Raw genomic sequence first — 24,067 nt, forward strand, 5'->3', positions numbered from 1 at the left:
CTGGAGCCTGCTTCAGATTCTGTGTCTCTCCATCTCAGGGCCCCTCCCCTGCTCGTGCTCTGTGTCTTTCTATCTCAAAAATAAATAAAAAACATTAAAAAATATATATTCACTTACCAAAAACTGAAACAAATATGGCCATGATTAAAACTTGATAAAGCTAGGTACTGGTGATTTATGCCTTATTCTCTATGTTTTATTATCTACACTTTTGGATGTTTTATTGTGTTTAATCTAAAATAACTAAGGTAGCAAGTTCTTCCAATATTAAATCTTGCAGATTTTAATTTGGAAAATAAATATATTACTATAAGCAAGGCAGACAACCTCTGTGTGGTTCTTTTTTTCTCATTAAAACAATATTTGCTAAGAAGTATTATGAGGAAACAATGTGGGGGGAAGGGGTTTGAAATTTTAAAATCCCTATTTAAAACTAAAATATTCATGGAAGCATAGAAACAATATGACCAGAGGTTTGTAAAATTAAGTGATGTATATTGGTTATCTGAAGTATGGAGAATTGTGGTAGGATTTAGTTAATATTTTGGAGCTATTTACTTTTTATTCATGGTTCATTAATTACTTATTGGCTAAAGTCAAGAGACATTAAATACAAATTAGACCCAAAAAAAAGCTGTATAAAAATCGTTTTATTTGTTTCAGCTTATGATGAATGCAATAGTGTGCTCTTCTGAAGATTTCTCTTGATGGGATCATTTTAATTAGGTAAATGTTAGGTTCTGGAATATAGTTGACTGATTAATAGTGAGAGCTTGCCATCTGGTGGACAAAGTGAGAACTGTGGCATATTCTCGGATAGTTAACCAGTAAATCAATGCCCTTTGGGGTTAAGCATATGCTTTCTATGTATTTATTTGTAGCTCGTGGCTGAATAGCCTGAGTTACACACGCACAGGCACACACACACACACACACACACTTATATACATGTACACACACACCCAGCAGCCCTAATGGATTTCCATTTGTGTTCAGACAATTACTAGTATGAAGTGCTCTAAGGAGGATGATATTGATTCATTTCTTCACAAAATGTGATTTTCCTTGAGATCTGCTATCTCATCAAAACTGTTTAGATGCTACTTCTGAAATAATTTGAAGAACTTGAATTCAGAGCCATTTGCAAATAAATGTGTCCTGTATAGCTCGTATTTCTTTTGATGTACCCTCCCTTTTTAACTCCTGAATAATTCACCTAAATGTTATGTCCAGACCCTCAATCCCCACCCCTACCAAACCTACATCCACACATTGAACGTAATGGTGAGTAAATAGGGTGAGTTCGATTTTGTCCGCTAGACTAGATTGTTTCAGCGGGGATTCGGTAAAACCCTTAAGATTCCACAAACTTCCTCTAAGCGGGGACTAGGACGGAAACAACATAAACACTCTTTTCCTTTTCACTTTGCATGCCTCCTGGCCTGGGGTGACAGAAAGTTAGAGGTCTCTCGGCACTGATAACAGCGCACGTTAGAACCATGTTTCTGTGCTTGAAGTCCCATCTGAGCTCCAGGACAGGGACCCAGATGCCCGTTGACAGGCAGTGGGATGGCACTGGACAGAGGACAGATGAGCAGGCCACCAATGTTGCTCTCCTCCTGAATTAACTCCCGCCAAACTCTCTGTACACACCTTTGGCTGATTTTTATGAAACAAACAAGGTCTGCAAGTGTAAAATTAAATACAAGTGGGTTTGTCTGTAGATGCTGCCATTCAGCACCTCCCTCTTTGCCATTTTGTCGCATTATATGACTCACCAACCTACATGGTATGGGTCAGAGCTGAATTGTATTACAAATGCTTAAACTTCTTTTTTTGTTTTGCAATTTTCTCATTTAGCTGTTTATCACTTCCTTCTGTTTATATTTTCTTAGGAGTTGTGTTTTACAAACACATGTCGCCCAATGTGGCGACTTCTGAGACAACGTATGACACACAAGAGGATGATGATGGTTATAGGCCTTGGCGAATGGACAACTCTAATTAGGTCATGTTGTAGAGTTACTCTCCCTTGATGCATTCCATCTCATGAGTGTGACAAGGTACAGAGACAACCAAGAGAACCAAGAGAACCACTTGCCAATGGGGTTTACATGAGGCAGTGACTCATGTTGTCCTTTGCATTGTGAATTGTCTGTAAAGCACAGCATACAAAGACAACAATAGTTTCTGCAAAATCTTGAAAGACTGAAATACAAGCCAGAGCTATTGAGCAAATAAAAGTACTGATTATTATAAGTGGCTGTTGGGACCTCCAACAGAGGAAAGATTTTGTTGAACAAAGAGGTCACATTTCTTAAAAAGCCTTAGAAAACAAGTTATTAGCAGAACTTTTGCCCAGAAGAGGGAAAAGGAAAAAAAAAAAAATAGAACCAAATAATATTCACATGTAGATTAGGGTGAGTATATGAGGGGACAAAATGCAAAGTGAGAACAAAAAGATTCCATTCACAAACAGTGCAAGTATAAGTAAGTAGAAGCATAGAAATAATGCCCAGGAGATTTAAAGAAACATTGATTTCTCTATCTCGATTGATTGTATCAATAAATGTCATGTGTAGCATTTGTAAGATTTGCAAATAATGGTGAAATTCAGAAATTGTTTCTTCTAATAAGCTTCCCCAAACAAGCGGAAACATAAATATATTCCAAGTGTTATCTTCATCTGGAAACAGTGACTGTATCTTCTATGAACTTGGTGTGTGTACTCTGGGTGCCCATCCATGTTTGGCTTTGTGATGTTTTCCCTCTCAAGTTACAAAAGTTAAACTGAAGTCCTAATGTTTCATAAAACACTGCGTTCTTCACAGAGAGACGTCATGGTTAAAAACTGTTGGGTATGCAATGAAAAATAGTTCTGGAAGCCGTTACCTCGTGGTTAATGTTATAAGTCTACTTCGACTCAGGATGTTCAAAACTATGTGGAAGCCAGAATAACAAATGTATAGTTTTCCTACAACGCTGAGTAATCTAGTGGCTTAGCAGAGGAAGATTTCTCAGAAGTGAAAGGTGAGTTGCAGGAATGCTTCTGTCAAAAAATAGGCCATATATTCTGTCTGCTTTGAAGAGGAAGGATAGCCATGAATGTAGCCTACTTCGGACAAAAGCCTCATCTTGTGAACTAATTGGAAAATTCTCTTTATGACCCTAGAGAAAATGTTTTGTCTTTGAGTAGATTTAGAAAGAAACCCAGTTTGTGGAAACCCAGGTCAAAAAAGGAAATTCTGAAAAGTTTCCATTCTCATAGGGATTCAGTGTGAGGAAAAGTCTCAAGTCTCAAGTCTTATTGAAAAGCACTTGGACGAACAGCAGAATCAAAATTGAAAAATAGCTACCCTTCCTCTCAACACAAGTGTGAGACCAGATGACAGACCTGTTCAGAGAACTTACACTCAGCCTCAGAAATTGGTTTTATGAGGAGGGGAAGAATTTTGTGAGGTAAAAGCTAGCATGGACTTTGGATGAAAAATATTGATCTTTCCCTAGACCAGTTTTGGATTTCAGTGATAACAATAAACACTTTGCTGCAGTGTTCAAACTCTTAAGCATGAACAAGCTTCTTCTCTGACAAGCACTGGGAGCCAGGACAGATACTGACTTACTTCCCCTGAGAATGAAATCTGTGTACTCCCCTCTCAACTTCTACCAAGAATTGAATATTCATTCGGCAAAAAGCAAGAACACATTTTATGTTAAAATGAAAATTTCATTATTAGTTTAGATACCAGGAAGAAATTGATGGCTCTTTTGATTCTGTCTTTGAAATAAACTATTTATAAAGATGAAGGTGTGGGGACACTAGGGGTGATGTCTAATTTCTGGATTAGAAGCTGCTAGTCAATAATGCCCATGGTCTGAAGGAGAAATGTGTAGGGATGTGTAAGAAATGGGTCTTACAGAGCAGGGCTTCTCAAAATATCTGTGGTAAAGAATTTGGTTTAGATTTTTGTTGGTTGGCTGGTTTTCTATATTTCCGGTGAGTTGAAGACCGAAACTTGAAAATTAAAGTAAATTAAAAAGGAGATAAATTACAAGACATTGGTGAAGTTAAGATTTGCAAAAATGAAAATAAACCACTAAAAAACGAGGTAAAAAAAGATACTCTAAATACAAGTCTAGTTTTGGTATCATCAGATTCAGAAGATAGACATTTACCCTGTGAATTGCTATAACATTTTCTAAATTCTGCTCGTGATGTTGGTACTTAGTTCATTTCAGGTCTGTAGCAATAACTGGGAGAGCGGTACTGGTCAGCAAGACATAATGTGAGCAGTAATGCAGTAGGGGTCACCTCCTTGTTGGAGTAATGACACCATGGGCAACATAGCACCATGTGACTGAAAGGGTAACAGAGACATAGACATGTTGACCACATTCTCCTCCCTCCCACCTCTCTGGGGAGGCCCACTGGCCACACCCAGTGGAAAGCTACATCGTAGGGGAAGCCACAGGGAACAGGGGGGAGAAGGTAGAGGGGATTCTATAGTGATACAAAGAAGGAAATCGATACAGAGTGTATTTTTTACTACTTAATCACTGCTAAATGCCTTGGCATCGAAGGACTTTCTGGCTAGTTTTTTCATAGTGTAACTGGGGTTAAAATTTTGCCTTCCCTGAATTTATTAATTTCTTATTTTCTGCCCTCCATTAACTACTAATAGATGATTTACTGTTTTTTGATACCTGTATCAACAAAAATGCAAAAAAAAAAAGAGATGAGTAGATACAGAGTATATCAATTCATGACACATCCTTGAAGTCTTTTTAAATATTTAGAGCGAAAGAAAGGGAAAGGGAGATGTCTAACAAACCTATACATTTATGCTTTTCTGCTCTCTACGTTATTCACGGAAATATAATAAGAAAGGTCCTATTCCACTTCCTTATTTTCTTTTTTTTAATGTTTTTATTATTTATTTTTGAGACACACACACACACACACACACACGCACAAAGTATGAGAGGGGAAGGGGCAGAGAGACGGGAAGACACAGAATCTAAAGCAGGTTCCAGGCTCTGAGCTGTCAGCACAGAGCCTGACAGGAGGCTCGAACCCATGAACCGTGAGATCATGACCTGAGTCAAAGTCAGATGCTCAACTGACTGAGACACCCAGGTGCCCCTCCACTTCCTTATTTTCTACACCTACGTAGAACCAAACCAAATACAATCGTCCCTCGTAATCACAATTTTTGTTTTACTTTCTTCCAGATATTTAAAATTGGCAAACACTAGCACTTTCTTCATATAAAAAAGAAAAACCTTCTTTCTTTCCAGCCTAGTATTCACTATCTTATTTGCCTCTCTTCCATCCCCAGTCAGCAAACCCTTCATAGGTATTTTCATAAGTTTTTATTTAAATTCCAGTTAGTTACCATACAGTGTAATATTAGATTCAGGTGTACAATTTAGCAATTCCACACTTACATGCAACACCCGGTGCTCATCATGACAGGTGCCCTCCTTAATCCCCATGACTTAGTTCACCCATACCCCCACCCAACTCCCCTCTGGTAACTGATAGTTTGTTCTCCATAGTTAACAGTCTGATTCTTGGTTTGGCTCTCTCTTTTTATCCACTATGAACATTTTTGTTTATTTGTTTCTTAAATTCCACATATGAGTGACATTCTATGGTGTTTGTCTTCCTTTGACTTCTTTCACTTAGCATCATATTCTCTAGTTCCATCCTCGTCTTTGCAAATCCTAACTCATTCATTTAACTTGAATACTTCCTCCAACATATGTTCTCCTTCTATGTTTTATTTTTCTCCAACTCATATATTATTTTCTACCCTACTATATAAATATAGGCTGTGTCCCCAAGTAGACTATAAATTTCAGAAATGTTTAAGATTTCTGGTACTTAGGTAAATGGTATATTCATAACCAATCCTGGTGAATCCCGGTTAATAAAATGTTGTTGAATTAAAAAATAAAAGTCCTGTTCAATACTTTAATATTTTTTTTCACTGAGCAATGGTCCATATTATGAGTTGTTGAGGGATTTACTCACAACAAAGTGGGTGTTACGCCTTTTATAGATTTTTTTCTAATATCTAGCGTACAAAAATTACCACTATTATTCAAAAGTAAAGTATAACAACTATTTTAGAAACAAAAATACTAATTTTCAACAGGAGTTAAGCCATTCTATTTTTTTTATAAAAGGAAGTTGAATTTTCTGCCAGTTAGTTTTCACATGCTGGTGAATGGCAAAAACTACAATTTTTGTATTGCTTTCAAACTTTTACAAATATAATTTTTAGAAATCTTGAGATCTTCTCTTCTGTTTCCAAAACTACAGCTCAAAAGATGAGCAAAATAGAAGCTACCTAGATCTTATTCAATTTAATAATACAGTTAACCCTTTAACAAAGTGGGAGTTTGGGGGCCAACCCTCTGTGAAGTCAAAAATCTGTGTATAACTTTTGACTCTCCCAAAACTAAACTAATGATAGCCTACTGTTGACTGGAAGCCTTACCAATAACATAATATTTGTAAGTTATCTGTATTATGTACTAGAGAAAATAAAATGTCTTTCAGAAAATCCTAAGGAAGAAAAAATGCATTTACAGTACTATACTGTAAAAAGTTCATATATAAGTGGACCCATGCAGTTCAAACCCATTGTTGTTCAAGATCAACTGTATATTTTTGATTCACAAAATTTTAAAAACTTGGGGCACCTGGGTGGCTCAGTCGGTTAGGTGTCCAATTTTGGCTCAGGTCATGATCTCACAGCTCCTGAGCTCGGGACCCGTGTAGGGCTCTGTGCTGACAGCTCAGAGCCTGGAGCCTGCTTCAGATTATGTCTCCCTCGCTCTCAGCCCCTCCCCCACTCACACTCTGTCTCTGTCTCTCTCAAAAATAAATAAACATTAAAAAAAATTTAGATACCCAATCTCCATTCAACTTTTTTCTCGTGAATCATTTCTATCTTAGCTAGGTTTATTGTTCAATGACTTAAAGTGAACATTAAAATTAAGTACAATTAAGATTTTTCTGGGTTATAAAGATATATTCATCCATGAAAGTAGCCAAATATTTTAATTAATTATGATATCTGCCTTGTAGCCAATTACCACCGGTCATTAAATTTAATCAAAAGATCCATTATAAAAATTATGTATTAAAAGTAACATTGAATAACTTATTCACCATAATTATCCATAAATGTAACTAAACATGAACAGTATCTAAATGAAAGTTAACTTGCTATTGACTTAGACTGTAATTGTGCTTTATAATATTCTCTTTCCTAACTCACCCTCCCTGCTGTATTTTATATCAATCACTACCAAGAAAATCAAACTAAATCATGAAGAAAATCAAACAAATGTACAGCCTTATGAATATTTATCATTTAATTTAAAACACTACTCATAACATTTCTAAAATCTTAAAGCAACTGAGGAAAAAGTCAAATTTGACATTTGTCTCCCATCAGTCCCTTGTCATTAATTTGTTGTAATTTTCAAATATTTCCAACACTATATATGTGTGTGCACGTATATGGACATCATATATCTAATGGAGTTTTACTGAAAATTCAAATAAAATTATGTAATAATATATTAAAAATTATATAAGAATATATTAATGGACTTAAAAGAAAAGAAAGCTATGGTCTTATTTTGCAGGATAGACTATACACTACATAGAATATTATTAAAACACCATTGCTGAACTCAAAGATACTGTCCTGGATGAGAAAAATATTGGTGATGTCATTACAAAATGACATGCACACCAAAATTTTACGATTAGAATATTCCAACTTTCCTTAAACTCATAAGTTGCAACCAAATTAAGAACTATTTAAAGGAGAAAGAAAGTAGGGAAAGAAGGAAGGAAGAATGAAAGCAAAAGTGAGGGTCAGAGGAAGAAATACAAAAGACCAGGAATTAATAAAAGGCTCAGAAGACTTTCACATTCTAGATCTATAGTAGGTTTGGTGTTTGTTCTTATATTGGGGAAGATAAAACAGCAAGTCCATTAGGACTTAGTGTCTTCTTTATTGGAAGAGTTTTCTATATGGATTTAATTTCTTTAGTAGTTATAGGAACATTTAGGTATGTGTTTAAATATGTCATCTATTTTTTAAATATATTGCTACATTTTTCTTATAAACCTGTTATTTTTAAAAGTGTATCTGCAAATGAAGTTTCTTCTTGATAGAGTTTATTTGTGCCTTCTTGACTTTTTCTTCTTTTTTTCTTTCTTTTTTTTTTGGTTTATCAGGCTTACCAGGGATTCAATAATTAATGAGTCTTTCAAAGAAATAACTTTTTTCTGAACTATTTCATCCACTTTATTTGTTTCTATTTTACTAATTCCATCTTTATTTTATTTTATTTTATTTTATTTTATTTTATTTTATTTTAATGTTATTTATTTATTTTGAGAGAGAGAGAGAGAGAAGAAGGGAAGGAGTGGGCAAGGGGCAGAGAGAGAAGAGAGAAAGAGAATCCCAAGCAGGCTCCCCACTGTTAGCACAGAGCCTGAAGTGATGCTCCAACTCATGAACCATGGGTCATGACCTGAGCAGAAATCAAGACTGGCACTTAAGTGACTGAGCCACTCAAGCGTCCCTCAACTCTGTTTAAAAAAAAAAAATGCAGTAAGCAGTGGTAAACCAATTGTTGCCTTTGGAAACATACATGACTTGGAAACATACTTGCTGAACTTATAAACCTGGACAAGGTGGTTTTCAGGAAGAATGTTGGAAAGTAAAGCTCGTGCCTGTTACCTGTAGTTGATAAAATACAACAAGGAAGTATGCAAACAAAATGAGAGGGAACATATATTCAGAATAGAAAAACAGAATTGTTTCACACTTCCATCTTCTTCAGACACTAAGAGATGATTAATTTGAAATACTGACAGGGCAAAAATTCAAATCATGAGTCTGATCATTAAGATGCACGTTGTGGCATGAATCAAGTCAAGTACATGGCTATCATTCCTTTGTTAAAATGTTTGAATTAAATATCAGGACCCTTGTTGCTTTAGGCAAGATCACTTTTTGAGTTTATCTATAATCCAATTGTCACACTTATTTTCCCTCAGAAAAACAAAAACAAAAACAAAAAAACAAGAATTGTTTTCTTAAACATGTTTTGGAAAAATTATATACTTTTTACCAAAAGTGATTTAAGGTAGACTGACCTATTGAGAAAGGAATACTTGGCTATTGGCTAAAAAATAATAATCTGAAGAACCAATCTCTTCTCCAGTAATTGACAAGAACCAATATTGCCCAGACTGAGTAGTGTTGGTTCATATCTTTGTGAATAATTATTATTCAAATGAATAATAAGCTTACAGATGCATTAATAAATTATAAAAAAATAATGTAGGACTATGCACATCAAACATTCAATAGTTGTCTCAGCCATAACATAAACCTTGGCAAACTCTTATGTCAGTCATTCAAAATTTCTTGGAGTAAACCTAGTACAAAAACAAAATAAAACAAAATAAGTAAGTAGCATTCCAAACAGAAGTGTAACTGTTTTTCTCTGCATTGAAACAGCAAGGGATTACATTTATCACACTATTATAATTCGCCCTAATTTTTCTAATTTTAAGGACATTTCCTAAAGACCAAGGTTCAATAAGGACCTTGTCAAAAGAAGGACAAAAACTCCAGTGGTCTTTCCCTCCATTAGCGCTCTGTGTCTGAATCCACATGGTTTAGACCAAATACAAGCTTCCAAAATTTCAGAATTTTTTAGAAACAGAATGAGACGTAATCTTGATAAATACACACACACAGACACATACATACACAGCTATGAAATCAATTATTTTGCACTTCAGAAATTATGGGAAAACATCATGGAAGTTTGACGAATTATACTAATATTATATGACATATTAAAAACAAGGTATCAATTTTTTAGGTGTTTTTTCCCTTCTCTGTACTTTGTTGTTATTGTTGCTTTATTTTAGAGAGAGAGAAAGAGAGCACAAGTTGGGGAGGGAGTAGAGGGAGGGAGGGAGGGAGGGAGAGAGAGAGAGAGAGAGAGAGAGAAAATCTTAAGCAGGCTCCATGCTAAACTTGGAGCCTGATGTGAAGCTTGATCCCACGACCCTGGGATCATGACCTGAGCTGAAGTCAAGAGTCAGACACTCAACCGACTGAACCACCCAGGTACCCCATTCTTTGTACTTTTGTAATTGATTTGTGACGATGATGTGAAAAGGACGAAGCGAAACTACGTGGGTAAAGCCTAGCACAAGCTCTGTCCTTAGGACAAACACAGCCTATGGAACAGCCCCACCAAGGATACTGTAAATATAAAAGCATGCTCAACCCATGCCAGCAGGAGTGAGTCGAACCACAATGACATACAATGAGTTCAAAGAAGTGGGCACACTTATATCTTTGCTTCTCTGAGAAATCAATGTTCATGTTTCTCATGATTTTTCCTAAGGTCATAGAACAATGCATGACAAATAGTAAGTTTTCAATATATATTTGTTGAATTGTTGGACTCTTCTTTAAGCCACAGAAATGGCTAGTCAAAGGAAAGATTGATTCTAAAGTTTAAATAGACACAACTTAATTGACACGATATTATAGACGTTGACTATATATTCATCTCTTGCTGTTGTGAACTTCACCAAGTTATCAAAAATGACATCATAATTGTTTGCAAAGCCCACAAAAACAAAACAAAACAAAAATTACTAGCCTTCTTTAGCATATATCGACTAGAAATAGCCCTGACTATCTCAGGTGTCTGTTTTGTGTCATGGACCAATGAAGGGGAAAAATAAGGCCCAAATCTGGGATTCAATAACTACCAGTTCCCTAAATCTGTTACATGAAATGCTACTCCCTTTGAATGTCAGTTGCTAGACACTTGTGCCTTTGTTGGAGAAAAGCAAATTTAGCAACCACCAACACTGTTACCACCACAACAGCAATGATAAGACTCATCAAGGGACTTTGAGTCTGAAATCCAAACTTCCTGTATGAATTGGATCACTTCCAGCTCAGCAAAGGACAGCTGCATTGGTAAATGGCGAGAGTGCATTAGAGCTTGCATTCTGGTTGGCTCTCGAAGCATTTCTTTCAGCTTTCCATGGGGTAGTTTCTACACTGCAGGGGGTAACCTGTGCAAGAAGTGATAATATTAACACACAAGAGATCCCCCAAATGTGTGGGTATCTCTTCTCTGTGTTAATGTCTTGTGACTGCATATCTGCTGTTTCTTTTAAACAGCCTGATAACCACTGCTTCTGGAAAGTAACAATATGAGTAGAAATCTTTCTTTACCTTGATGTGCAAGAACAACTATAAGGATAACTTGGATCTCATCCCTTTGGACATAATCAAAGTTCTTACTTATGACCTTTACAATTATGGAATAAATCCTTTTTTTTATAATGATTATCACCTCACTGATTAGAACATATGTAGACCACAAACATAAGTAAGGAATACGTAGTTATCTTGATTATCATTTATTTGAAAATTTTCTGAACTCGTTTGCTTCTTGATGTTTTATCTCTTCCCTCTAATTTCTTCCTCTTTATCTCTCCATATTTTATGTATCACATTAACTTTGTTTACCAAAGGCCTCTCTTCTTTCTTCCTGTTGTCTGTTTTGATAAGTTCTAGCTTAGTTAACTGTTACACATTTTTATCATGTCACCCCTGTTGTATGGGTAGGAGTGTGATGAGACATGGCATGATAACAATTTATATTTTATTTTATTTTTATTTTTAAAGTTTATTTATTTTAAGTGAGAGAGAGAGAGGGGGGGGGGCGGGGAGTAAGAGAGGGAGAGAGAGAATCCCAAGCAGTCTCCATGCTGTCAGTGCAGAGCCTGATGTGGGACTTGATCTCGTGAACTATGAGATCATGATGAGAGCCAGAATCAAGAATCAGATGCTTAACCAACTGAGCCACCACGTACCCCAACAATTTTTATGTTTTTAATAGTTTTTTGTATGTTTATTTGTTTTGAAAAAGAGAGAGAGAGCATGAGAGAGTAAGGAGCAGAGAGAGGGGGAAAGAGTATCTGAAGCAGGCTCTGTGCTGATAGCAGAGAGATATGGGACTGAAATGAACCATGAGATCATGACCTGAGCTGAAATCAGATGCTTAACTGACTGAGCACCACTTGGTTTCCCAGCTATTTGTATTTTATTGTTTTGTTTTATTTTATTTTATTTTATTTTATTTTATTTTATTTTATTTTATTTTATTTTATTTTTTTATATTTCACATTTTATTTTATTTAATTATTTTAGTTTTTAGATGTTCATTTCATTTATGTTTGAGAAGCATGAGTGGAGGAGGAGCAGAGAGAGAGGGAGACACAGAATTGGAAGCAGGCTCCAGGCTCTGAGCTGTCAGCACAGAGCCCGATGCGGGGCTCGAACTCACGGACCATGAGATCATGACCTGAGTAGAAGTTGGACGCTTAACCAACTCAGCCACCCAGGCACCCCGACTTTTCCTTTTTTTCAACAACCTGTTCTTTCTTGTGTTCCAGATTTACTTTACTTGATATAACACATTTACTTTTCAATTACATATGTTCCGCTCTTTTACTCTATCAGTTTTTAGTGAGATGATCACGTGATCACCTTGTGTTTCCAATAGCATTATTTATCTTCCATAAGAATTTGTTATTTTATGGGTATAATATTAATTTTAATTGAGCATAATAATTACGACTCTGCTATCCCAATTTTCTCTGGTGTTAACTTTTCTCTACTACAGTGACTGAGACGCTACTGAATTAACTAAAATACTATTTCGTGTGTCTACTCAAATTTATATTTGATCATTGTACATCAGCTTGTGAGATTGTAGTCTACCACTTCTGACTGTGGGGGAGGAAAGCTGAATTTGTAAGTGTGGGACCCTCATACCACCCGAGACGTGTTAGAGGCAACACAGTCCCAAATCGTGTTTGCCTTCTCTGCCATATCATGGAAGTCAGTGTCACATTTTCTTTCCATTCTGCATAGATAGAAAGTGGAGTATGAGGACACACCTTGTTCCCTCAAGAATTACCCTCTGATTTCTTCTTCAGGAATCATACATTCTCCGTATGTGTGCTAACTCTAAATTAGTGCCTTCTGGAACTGATCTTACCTCCTCAGCGGTCTGCTCCTGTGCATCTATGGGTTGTTGTTGTTGTTTTTTCCCTTCCTCGTTTTTGTTTGTTTGTTTGGATAACCTAATTATGTTGGTATTTCATCTGTTCCAGAAATTCTTAAAACTGTCAAGTGTACTTTTAGGGGTTCTTTCTAGTTTTACTGCATTCTTATTGATCAACTGATTAAAATTCCCTTTTCATTATTGCACGGTATTTTTCCTGGGAGAAGATATAAATAATGATGTTGACACTGATCTGACAATATGATTATAATTTTAGTTTTTATGTTTTTAAATTTTTTAATATGACTGTAATGTTAATCATGAGATTCTCCCTTTGAGCAAGGATCATGAGTTATTTATCTTTCTATTTCATTAAACAACTAGGAATTGATCTTGCTTATGACATAGTTTTAATAATAATATTGGTGATAATAGTAGTCAAATTTACTGAGCTTTTGCCATAATACCAAACCCTTGCTGGGGCACCTGGGGGGCTCAGTCAGTTAAGCATCTGACTTCAGCTCAGGTCACCGTCTCGCAGTTGGTGAGTTCAAGTCCCGTGTTGGGCTGTGTGCTGACCGCTCACAGCGTGGAGCCTGCTTCACATTCTGTGTCTCCCTCTCTCTCTGTCCCTCCCCTGCTTGCATTCTCTCTCTCTCTCTCTCTCTCTCAAAAATAAACATTAAAAATTAATTTAAAAAAAGACCCTTGTAAGTCCTCAATTAATCATCCCAACAGCACTCTGTGTTAGGTACTGATAGTATTCTCATGTTAAGGAAACAGAGGCACAGAGACACGAAATAACTTGTTCGAGGTTAAATAGCTGCTGGACGTTTGATTCGGAATTTGAACCCCGACGTTTTGACTCTAGAGACTGTGCCACATTATAAAGTAAGTCCTATTCCCCAAGGCCAAGCCACTAGTTCCCAGCATTCTCCTCACCTGCATGTTATACTTATCAAACACACAGTCTTGTACCCTCCCTGAGTCCTACCAAAACATGAACTAGGAACATTTTGATTTATTACTTATTTTTATTCGCTACTTTGATAATGGAATACTTCACCCACAACTATATGACAGTAAGAGCTCATTCTAGAGTTAGAGACTAACAGTCTTTACAGCTAACTTCAAAGATGGGAATCCATGCAGTCAATCAGATGCAATAAGCAAATTTAGCTGAGTTTATAGTACAACTTCGCTCTCACGCGTCATATAGTCGCAACATAAATATGTAAACAAACAGCCCAGGGAAAGAATATTTATTTTACTGACGTCCTAGAGCCCTCATTTGATAAACAAAGTTAGTGTTACAGCTGAACATAGCAAAATAAAAAACTCAAAAAACTCCTAATGCACGGTTCAAACGATTATCAGTTAAACATAACTCAACTTTTGAAGACATAACCTTTTATTTCACCAAAGCGTTCCTATATATGGTGACTTTACATAAAATATTTTAAGTTCCCACGCTCTGAGGCTAATCATTTACTGGTCTACAAATTAAAGGCATTGGTTCGGTGTCATACTTTCCTGGCATAAAAAAGCAATTCACTATCTCGCTAGGAATCCAAAAGTAATTCTCAGAAATATAATTCACAACCCATTATATTTTAACACAACATATTTCAACACATACATCAAGTTGTCTGCCTCTTCATCTCCCCAAGTCACAATTAAAATGAGTTAATGAAATCATTATCCAACTTGCTCACTCTTATCAGTTATATATGACACAGCTTGTTATTTATGATGTTATTGGTCTTCTATTACATACTATAAAAATAAATTCTGCTTCTCTTTTCTTTTGTATGGTTGGGGTAATAAAAAATTTTATTTTAGAAACTGTTATATGTATCTAAAAATAAAATGAATTGGTTATATAAATTTTATTTAAACATTGCACTAATTTGATAAAAGGAAAACACCATCTTATTTCTATTTAAGCAAAATTTTCAGTTTCCTATTATGTTTGATAAAACAGCAAGGAGAATCATCAAATTGTGAATACTTTCCTGTGATTGGCCCAAGAAGATAACCTCCAATCATTCTAAAAATTGAAATGGATAGATGAATATCATGACAGCTGAAATGTTTGACAAATAAAAATGAAAGAATAAAATTCTATTGAAAACATGAATTAGATTGAATATATTTCTTCATATATATTTGAGCCTATGAGACCTTAAGTTTCAAAGATAATCTTCTTGGGTTTGATGCTTTCCCTTGAAAATGCTCTGGGGTGGCAGTCCTGTCCCCAGAATCCACTAGAGCAGACAAAATTTAATCAAAAGAGAAGTCAAGAAGCACAAAAGACACATAGGTTAGACTCCAAGATGCTTACAGGTATATTGCACAGGAGTACCGAAGTGGATATGACCTTGGCAGATGGAGTGGTCTTCATGCAGTTGTCAATCAATCAATCAATCAATCAGTCAGTCTTTGATGAATATCGGCAATGTGTCAGACCCCATGTAGAGCCTGATGCGGTCTTCTGAATGAATCCTAACTAGGCATGGGAGCTCCAGGACAGGAAGAATTTTTGTCTATTGTGTTCACTGCTATATGCCTAGTGCCTAAAAGAGTGATTGGCACATGCCAAAACTTGATAATTAAGCAGTGGTGTAATGGATATTGTTGAACGAAAGGATATAATGTATTGGTTATTCAGGGTTGAGAAATGTGTGTATATCTATGTGCATTCAAAACCAAATAATTCTAGACTTCTGAAAAACTGTTGCTATCTAGACATACTCTAAAACATTTCAATTAAAATTTAATTTTATAGCCATTGTATATAATAATATTATTATTGAGCTCTTGTTATGCTGATATCTTATCCATATCATCATATATATCAACACTATGTCTTCCAAACTCCTTTTAACAGTGTGACTTTTATATTATATAAAATGTGAAATCAAAGTAATTGAATCAGTATTTTTAGTAGTAAATCATCATCGGTTTTGTGTTTAAAAACTTAAATGAAAGCAATGTTCAGACATAGTCATGTTTAATAAATCTGAAACAACTTCAAGTGTTTACATGGTATTAAATGCTCATTGATAAAGCTTATTGAAAAAGAGTAATAAATTTCTCTCTACCTGTATTATTAAAAGCAAATCAATTGAAATGAATAAGATCTCAGAAAAAAAAAGGCTTTAACAATTTTTTAAATATCACTTAATTCTTAGTATGTAACACTCTGAATATCAGAATTATGACAGTCAAATGAATGCTTATAAACACTTATATTAAAAAGATACACAGGCATATTTATTAGCTTGTGTTTTATGACTGCTCAAACGTCAAATTGCTTTATTTTGCCCTGGATAGGATTCCAGTTTACCATATCCATTCCTGGTCTTCAAACCATTTCATTGATCAGTTCCCACTGTAAATTTATTGTTTATTTATTTATTTATTTATTTATGCTTATTTTTGAGAGAAAAAGAGACAGAGTGCAAGCGGGGGAGGGGCAGAGAGAGGGAAACACAGAATCTGAAGCAGGCTCCAGGTTCTGATGTGTCAGCACAGAGCCTGACATGGGGCTCAAACTCACAAGGTTTGAGATCATAACCTGAACCGAAGTGGGAAGCTTAACTGACTGAGCCACCTAGGTGCCCTTCCCACTGTAAATTCATTTATTGTAGACTTGACTTTCATTACATGTCATAAATCATATATATGTATATATGCATATATGTATGCATATATATGTATATATGCATATATGTATTTGCTTATGTATATTTGTTTATATATTTATTTATATATTTTAAAGACCATAAAATCCCCCACAAAAAAAAAGATGCCCATTATATTAATGAGAAACAAACTCCATTTGCTTAGAGTTAGTGAGAAAGTAACATATAAATAAATGGAATGTTGAGTAATAATACACAAAACAGTTCCATTTTGGACATGATGACAAGAACCTATCAGCATTTGGTGATTAAAGGCACCAAGTTATGCCTGAGCACATATGCACTGTTGTCTGCATTTATTGACTTTTCTTTAGCTGAGGAATATTTTCTTCTATTATGTCTTTATTTATTTCTTCCTGGGCACCATTCAAGATATCACTCATTTGGTTGTTGACTCTACACTGTCTGACTTCCATATCTACCATTATTTCCAACTCATAATTTTATTTAAAATTTTCATTTATTTAATGAGGTTTGATTTTTATTCCATGTATCCAGCAATATGCACTTTTCATTCTTCCATATTTAAGCAAAACTTGAGAAAACTGCATTGCCCATGCATTTCTACCAAAGTTGTTCTTATTTATGCTCTAGATAAAATGTTTTCCAGGAAAGTTTTATTCTCTCATAAATCAAATCACTGCTATAATATTTTTTTCGTAATATCTTTCAATTTTTCAACATTAGTTTTCTTCTTTAAGCTTCTGAATAGATAAATATCGAAAAAGAAGATGGAAGAACTATATATTTTTCAATGTCACATAGACTATGGCCCTGAGCGGGAATGGGGTATAACTTCTTTGTTCTTCAATTATTCATACACAAATCTATTACTTGGGAATTGATAGTGAAGGCACACGATGTCTTCTTGTTTTTCTTTCTATCTTTATTTCAATACCACTTAAAAATATAGTACCTTAAAGCTTGTATGGATTTTTCTCAGTCTTATAGTTACATCAGTCTATCAGAGAGATAGATAAACTTTTGGCAATCTTCATTTTTAATTGTGTAAGCTTGTGTAAACTTTAGTTTGGAATTTATAAAAAAGTAGAGTACTGCTAAATTAAAGATGCTAGCCAAATACTATTTTCAAATGAAATCTCATATATATGTTGTCACTTTATCCCCACAAAAACAGATTTGTTTTCCTTTAAACTATCAGTAAGCCTTTTTATATTGATAAAATATATAACAAAATCACCACTGTTAATATATGGTTAAAATTAAAATTTGATTTTCAACTTGAAATGTAACGTGACCATGGACATTTAATTTACCTGTCACTGATCTCCACTAAGACTTTATAAAATTAAAACTCATCTCATAGGGTTGCATGAGATTCATGGCTTGCCTCTTACTAGTGTTCAATTAATGCAAATCACTATCATAATTGTTAATAACCATAACCTGTTTTATTCATTTTTGTTAATTATGTTTGTAAATGGAATATTAAATTGTTTTAGACACAAATTATTCTAAATAATTTCTAAAGTCATGTTTAATAAATGCCACATCATGGAAATGATTTATCCGATTTGAAAAGTAGGCTATTTTATGTTTGTTAACAGAGACTAAGATATCCCTTCATTCCTTAAAACAGTATAGAAATTATATTTAAATATATATGTTTATTTCATATTATTTTGCAAATTACCTTTGAGTATTCTTTTATTCATTTATGCACTATAAAAATATTCATTTGATGAATCTATAATTTCAAAATTCTGTTATTGTATGAATTTTATATTATGTAAATTAATTCACTTAAAATATTAACTGAATGTAATATATCCAATAAAACATACAGAGCATTTATCTAATAAATTGCATTATAATAATTATAGTAGTTATTATTACAATCTAATATTTACCATTTGAAGAATTTTAACTTTCCTAGCATTGACACATTCTAGGTCAGATAAGAAGTTACTTAAATATTGCTTCGGAAATTTACATCAAAGAAATGGAAAACTGCGTGCGTGTCACAAAAAAAAGACAACCTGTCTTTTTTTTTTTTTTTTTGAAATGACCTTCATTATTGATGTTATGGATATATTTTTTGAAGCATTTGAAGCTTTCTATGGATGCATTTTTTTGAACAAGCAAAGACATGTTTTCCTATGTTAATAACGACATACATTCATATAATTTTTATGAATCCTATAAACCTGTATGAACATTTATGTGGTGAAACTGAATATCTCGAAAGACCACTAGATGTCTCCACACTACACTTCTTGGAAAGACTACCTAGCAATCACTGTATGGTGAATAAATTGAGAATAATACTGACAGTGTACAAAATAAAGTGCCAACAAAATAAAGTGTTATTTTTTTAGAAAAATTAAGTAATTTTATATATGGATGCAGTTATATATTTTTCATTTTTTTCAAATAAATATAGCCATGCTAAGAAGGGTCTAAAGCCTCTGTCACCATGAATATTGGCCTTCAACAGCAACCACTGAAGGATGAGTACTCCAGGGACTGGAGTCTACAGGAATGTGGGTGCATATGGTTACAATCAAGGACACCATATGCAACCATGGAGATACAATTGCATCCCTGATGTAGAGGAGGAGCCTGATTTCAGGCAGGTTTGACATTCGAAGGGGTGCTATAAAGGGGTTTGGTAGAACATCAAAAGGGATTTCTTGGAATAATAAAGGTGGTGCCAATTTACTAGTTAATAGGGGAACACACACACATGGGCACACACTCATACACACTATGGAAGGAGAGAAGGCATAGAAGAGGAAAAACAGACTGGATTATGGGGATCAGATCTAGAAAGAACTAATCAGGAAAATAAAACCGTAGCAAACTATCTGGCCCAAGAAAGATCTCCCTAATGACCTTCACATCACAACTCCCGTCGTTCAGGTGACACAGACCCTGATAAACTGCAAGCTCCCTCTAGACCAGCAAAAGAATCAGCTTGAATTGGACAGTCCATTGATTGGAAATAACCCAGTTACTGCCTGAAAAACAGCGCCACCAACACAAAAAAGCAGTTGGTCTTAGAAGTGTCTGTATTATTCCAAACATGGAATAGGGTTTATGGAGCATCTTGTATTTAAAAGAAAGAAAGAAAGAAAGAAAGAAAGAAAGAAAGAAAGAAAGATGTTTATTTTATTTATTTATTTTTTTTTGAGAAATAGAGCATGTGCAAGGGAGGGGCAGAGAGGGAGGGAGACACAGAATCCAAAGCAGGCTCCAAGTTCTGAGCTGTTAGCACAGAGCCCAACACAGGGCTCGAACCCACAGACCATGAAATCATGACCTGAGCCAAAGTGGGACACTTAACCAACGGAACCACCCAGCCGCCCAGGCGTCTTTTAGAGCACAGAGCACTAGAGGCCTCCCTCACCCCACTCCAAATGCACTGCTAGCAGAGTTAAAATGCATGGATAATAGGCCCTATTGGATTTTTCTCAATCTGTTATGAGTCAGAGCCGGCATCTGATGCCTGCTTGCTCATTGCAAAAATAAGGAAAAAATGGAATGGCTCTAAAATTATAAGCAGTAACTGAAAATCTCATTTTAAAGAGTAAATGTAGAAGGAGTAACAAACTTTTGTTTGGAGCATATTACAAGAATGTAAATTTCTTTTTAAAAAAATGTATTTATTTTAGAGAAAGAGAGAGAGGGAGAAAGCATGAGAGAGGGGCACAGGGAGAGAGAGAGAGAGAGAGAGAGAGAGAGAGAGAGAATCTTAAGTAGGGTCTGCACTCAGCATGAAGCTCAACACAGGAGCTTGATCCCCCAACCCTGGGATAACGACTTGAGCCAAAATCAAGAGTCAGAGGCTCAAACAACTGAGCCACCCAGGCACCCCAAGGATGTAAATTTTTTGTATTATAAGTAAATTCATTGTGGGGCCGTGTGTTTGCCAAGAAGATTGGTAATCATTTTATTTATTTTATTTTATGGTCATCATTTTAACAAATGATGAATCTCAAGCTTCCCCAAACTTATAAAAGGTATACAGTCACTTATGTTTTGCACTGAAAGCATTTCTCATGCTAGAAAGGGAACAGCCTTGAAAGAAAATCTGCACAACATGACATTCTCAATCTGAAGACCTAATTCACTGCTGTAACGATAAAAATACAATTAAATATTGTCTTTAAAAGTCTAACTTTATTTTTATATCAATGTCATTCATAATTTCAGATTTTTTGAATAACCAGAAGAATTCACCAGTAGCCATAACTTCCAAAAACTAGAAGGAATTATTTTGCTAAGTAGCTGCTCAAAATGAATAAACCTTGCTATAACAAAATTCTGTAAGGGATATCAATTACTCAAGTTCCCCCCACCTGATATTAAACATTTATGGGCAACAGGTTGAAGGTATTGAGAATCTATTTACGGAGATAATGTTTTCTCATATGAACGAGGCAAAAATGTTCCTCTAAACTACTCTTCTTCGTGGATTATTCTGGATGTACAGATGTGCTTATGTGCCGTTCATTTATTTCTCTACCAAGACATCACTGTTTCTGTGTTTGAAGAGCACAGATTGATTATATCTGAAGATGCTCAAAATTTATTTATTGAGATTTGACTGGACTCTACCAATTAAGTGTGATGTAGGTGTTCTGTTAAAGGGCATAGTCTGTATGCACCACTCTAAATACAGAGAAAAGATGCATAGCAATAGAAAATGAAATGCAAAAGACAAGATTGAAAGCATGACAATTCCCATAATAACTGATTGGAGGGAGAAAATACCTTGAATAACTTTGCCACAAATAAAATAATGCAATCATTAGATTCAGAGGAATCTTCCTACAGTATACAAGCTCAAGTCTTTATACAGATAAATGCTGCCATAATCTTTCTGATAATGAAGAAGAAACAAACATTTCCCTATCCATTATATTAGGCTATTGATCCCTTTGCACAAAAATCCAGAAAAATATTTTCAAATCACAAGCATGCTTATCTATACACAGGTTTAAAAATTCTAAGTAAAATATTAGAAAATTAAGTTTGGCATTATATACATAAGAAATATATTTTAACTAAGCTGTGTTTGTCTTGAGAATGCAAAAGTAGTTTCACATTCTAAGAACTATAAATATCATTCAGCACATTGACATTTTAATTTGCCAAAGTATATAAGCAACTCAATAGCTCCAAAGAAGTTCTCATTCTTGTTAAAACTCTTAGTAAAATAGGAATAGAAGTGAATTTACCAAAGCCTTACAGCAATTTTCATTCTTCATAGAGAAATACTAGAAGCAATTATATGAAAACCAGAAACAGAGAAAAGATACCTACTACCACTAATTCTATCCCAAAGTTTACTGAAATTTCTAGTCAGTGCGATAATAGAAGACAATGATTTAGAGATTTCTCCACTGAAATGAAAAACCAAAACTTCTTATAGTTGCAAATGTATAGAATTTGTGCAAAATTTAAAAATAGTTAACAAGATTAATGATATAAGCATATCTATCTATATCTATCTAATCTATCTATCTATCTATCTATCTATCATCTATCATCCATATAGCTATGTATCCCTTATCTATCTAATCTATCATCTATCATCTATATACCTATGTATCTATGTATCTATGTATCTATCTAATAGCAACAGCAAGGAAAAAGTTGTTAATACAAATAAAAGGTATCTGAAAATATTGCAGTGATGAATTTTCCAGAACCTTTTGGAAGCAAATATAAAATCTTTGTAATACATTAAATAAGACCTAAATATTTGAGAAAGTATATGCAAACAGACACAGAAATATTATAACATAAATATGATCCATCTTTCAAAATTTGTCTGTGAATTTAATGCAATTTCAATAAAATACAATAGGTATTGACAAGCATATTTTAAAATTATATAGATGAACAAATAGCTGAGAATAGTTAAAATGCTTCTCAGGAATATGAACAAACTGGGGAGTATTTCTTGACATATATCAAACATATCTTAATATGTATTTATAGAATGTAAATCTACAATGTGACATGGGTACATAAGTTGACCAATTAAGGAACAGAGAGGCCTCCAGTATATGAAGAGGTGATCATAGAAGAAATTTGAATTGTTCACAAAAATTAAAACAAAAATTCTCAAATCTACATTGAATTATGACTTCATCTTACCATAATTCCACAAATGTTAAGGATTTTGATGGTTTTTTGTTTGTTTGTTTGTTTGTTTTGGTTTTTTCTTACAAAGCAGTGGTGTTGCTTTTTAAACACACACATACATACTGGTAGATATATGCTTGTATTTATGCATAAACATGTATTTCAGTTTTTGACCAATATTTTTCTGATTTACTTTTTTTAAGTTTATTTATATTGAGAGAGAGCAAGAGAGAGAGGGAGACAGTGAGAACTAGTGCAGGTGGGGGGGAAAGAGGGAGAGAGAGAATCCCAAGCAGGTTCCATGCTGTCAGCACAGAGCCCAACGTGGGGGCCTGATCTCACAACAGTGAGATCATGACCTGAGCTGAACCAAGAGTCGGATGCTTAACTGACTGAGCCACCCAGTCACCTTTAATTTTTTTTAATTGCTTTTTTTTAATGATATGAAATCATCATGTTTTATGTTTACCTTTTTTCAAAGTATCTAGTGAGATTTGTTCAATATTTTAAAAATCGAATTTGATGAAACTGGACCACTTTCTTACACAATACACAAAAATAAACTTAAAATGGAACATAGATCTAAATGTGAGACCTGAAACCATAAAAATCCTAGAAGAGAATATAGGCAGTCATGTCTCTGACACTGGCTGTTGTGATATTGTTCTAGATATGTCTCCTTAGGCAAGGGAAATAAAAGCAAAAATAAACTATTGGGACTACATCTAAATAAAAAGTGTCTGCACTTGGGGCGCCTGGGTAGCGCAGTTGGTTAAGCGTCCGACTTCAGCCAGGTCACGATCTCGCGGTCCGTGAGTTCGAGCCCCGCGTCGGGCTCTGGGCTGATGGCTCAGAGCCTGGAGCCTGTTTCCAGTTCTGTGTCTCCCTCTCTCTCTGCCCCTCCCCCATTCATGCTCTGTCTCTCTCTGTCCCAAAAATAAATAAACGTTGAAAAAAAAATTAAAAAAAAAAAAGTGTCTGCACAGCAAAAGAAACAATTGACAAAACTAAAAGGCAATCTATTAAATGAGAGAAAATATGTGTAAATGACATTTCCAATAAAGGGTTAGTATCCAACATATAAAAATAAC

This window comes from Lynx rufus, unplaced genomic scaffold (assembly GCF_022079265.1).
Source record: "Lynx rufus isolate CCGP_SWC_20201006 ecotype Redwood Valley unplaced genomic scaffold, mLynRuf1.p SCAF_20, whole genome shotgun sequence".
Lineage (NCBI taxonomy): Eukaryota > Metazoa > Chordata > Mammalia > Carnivora > Felidae > Lynx > Lynx rufus.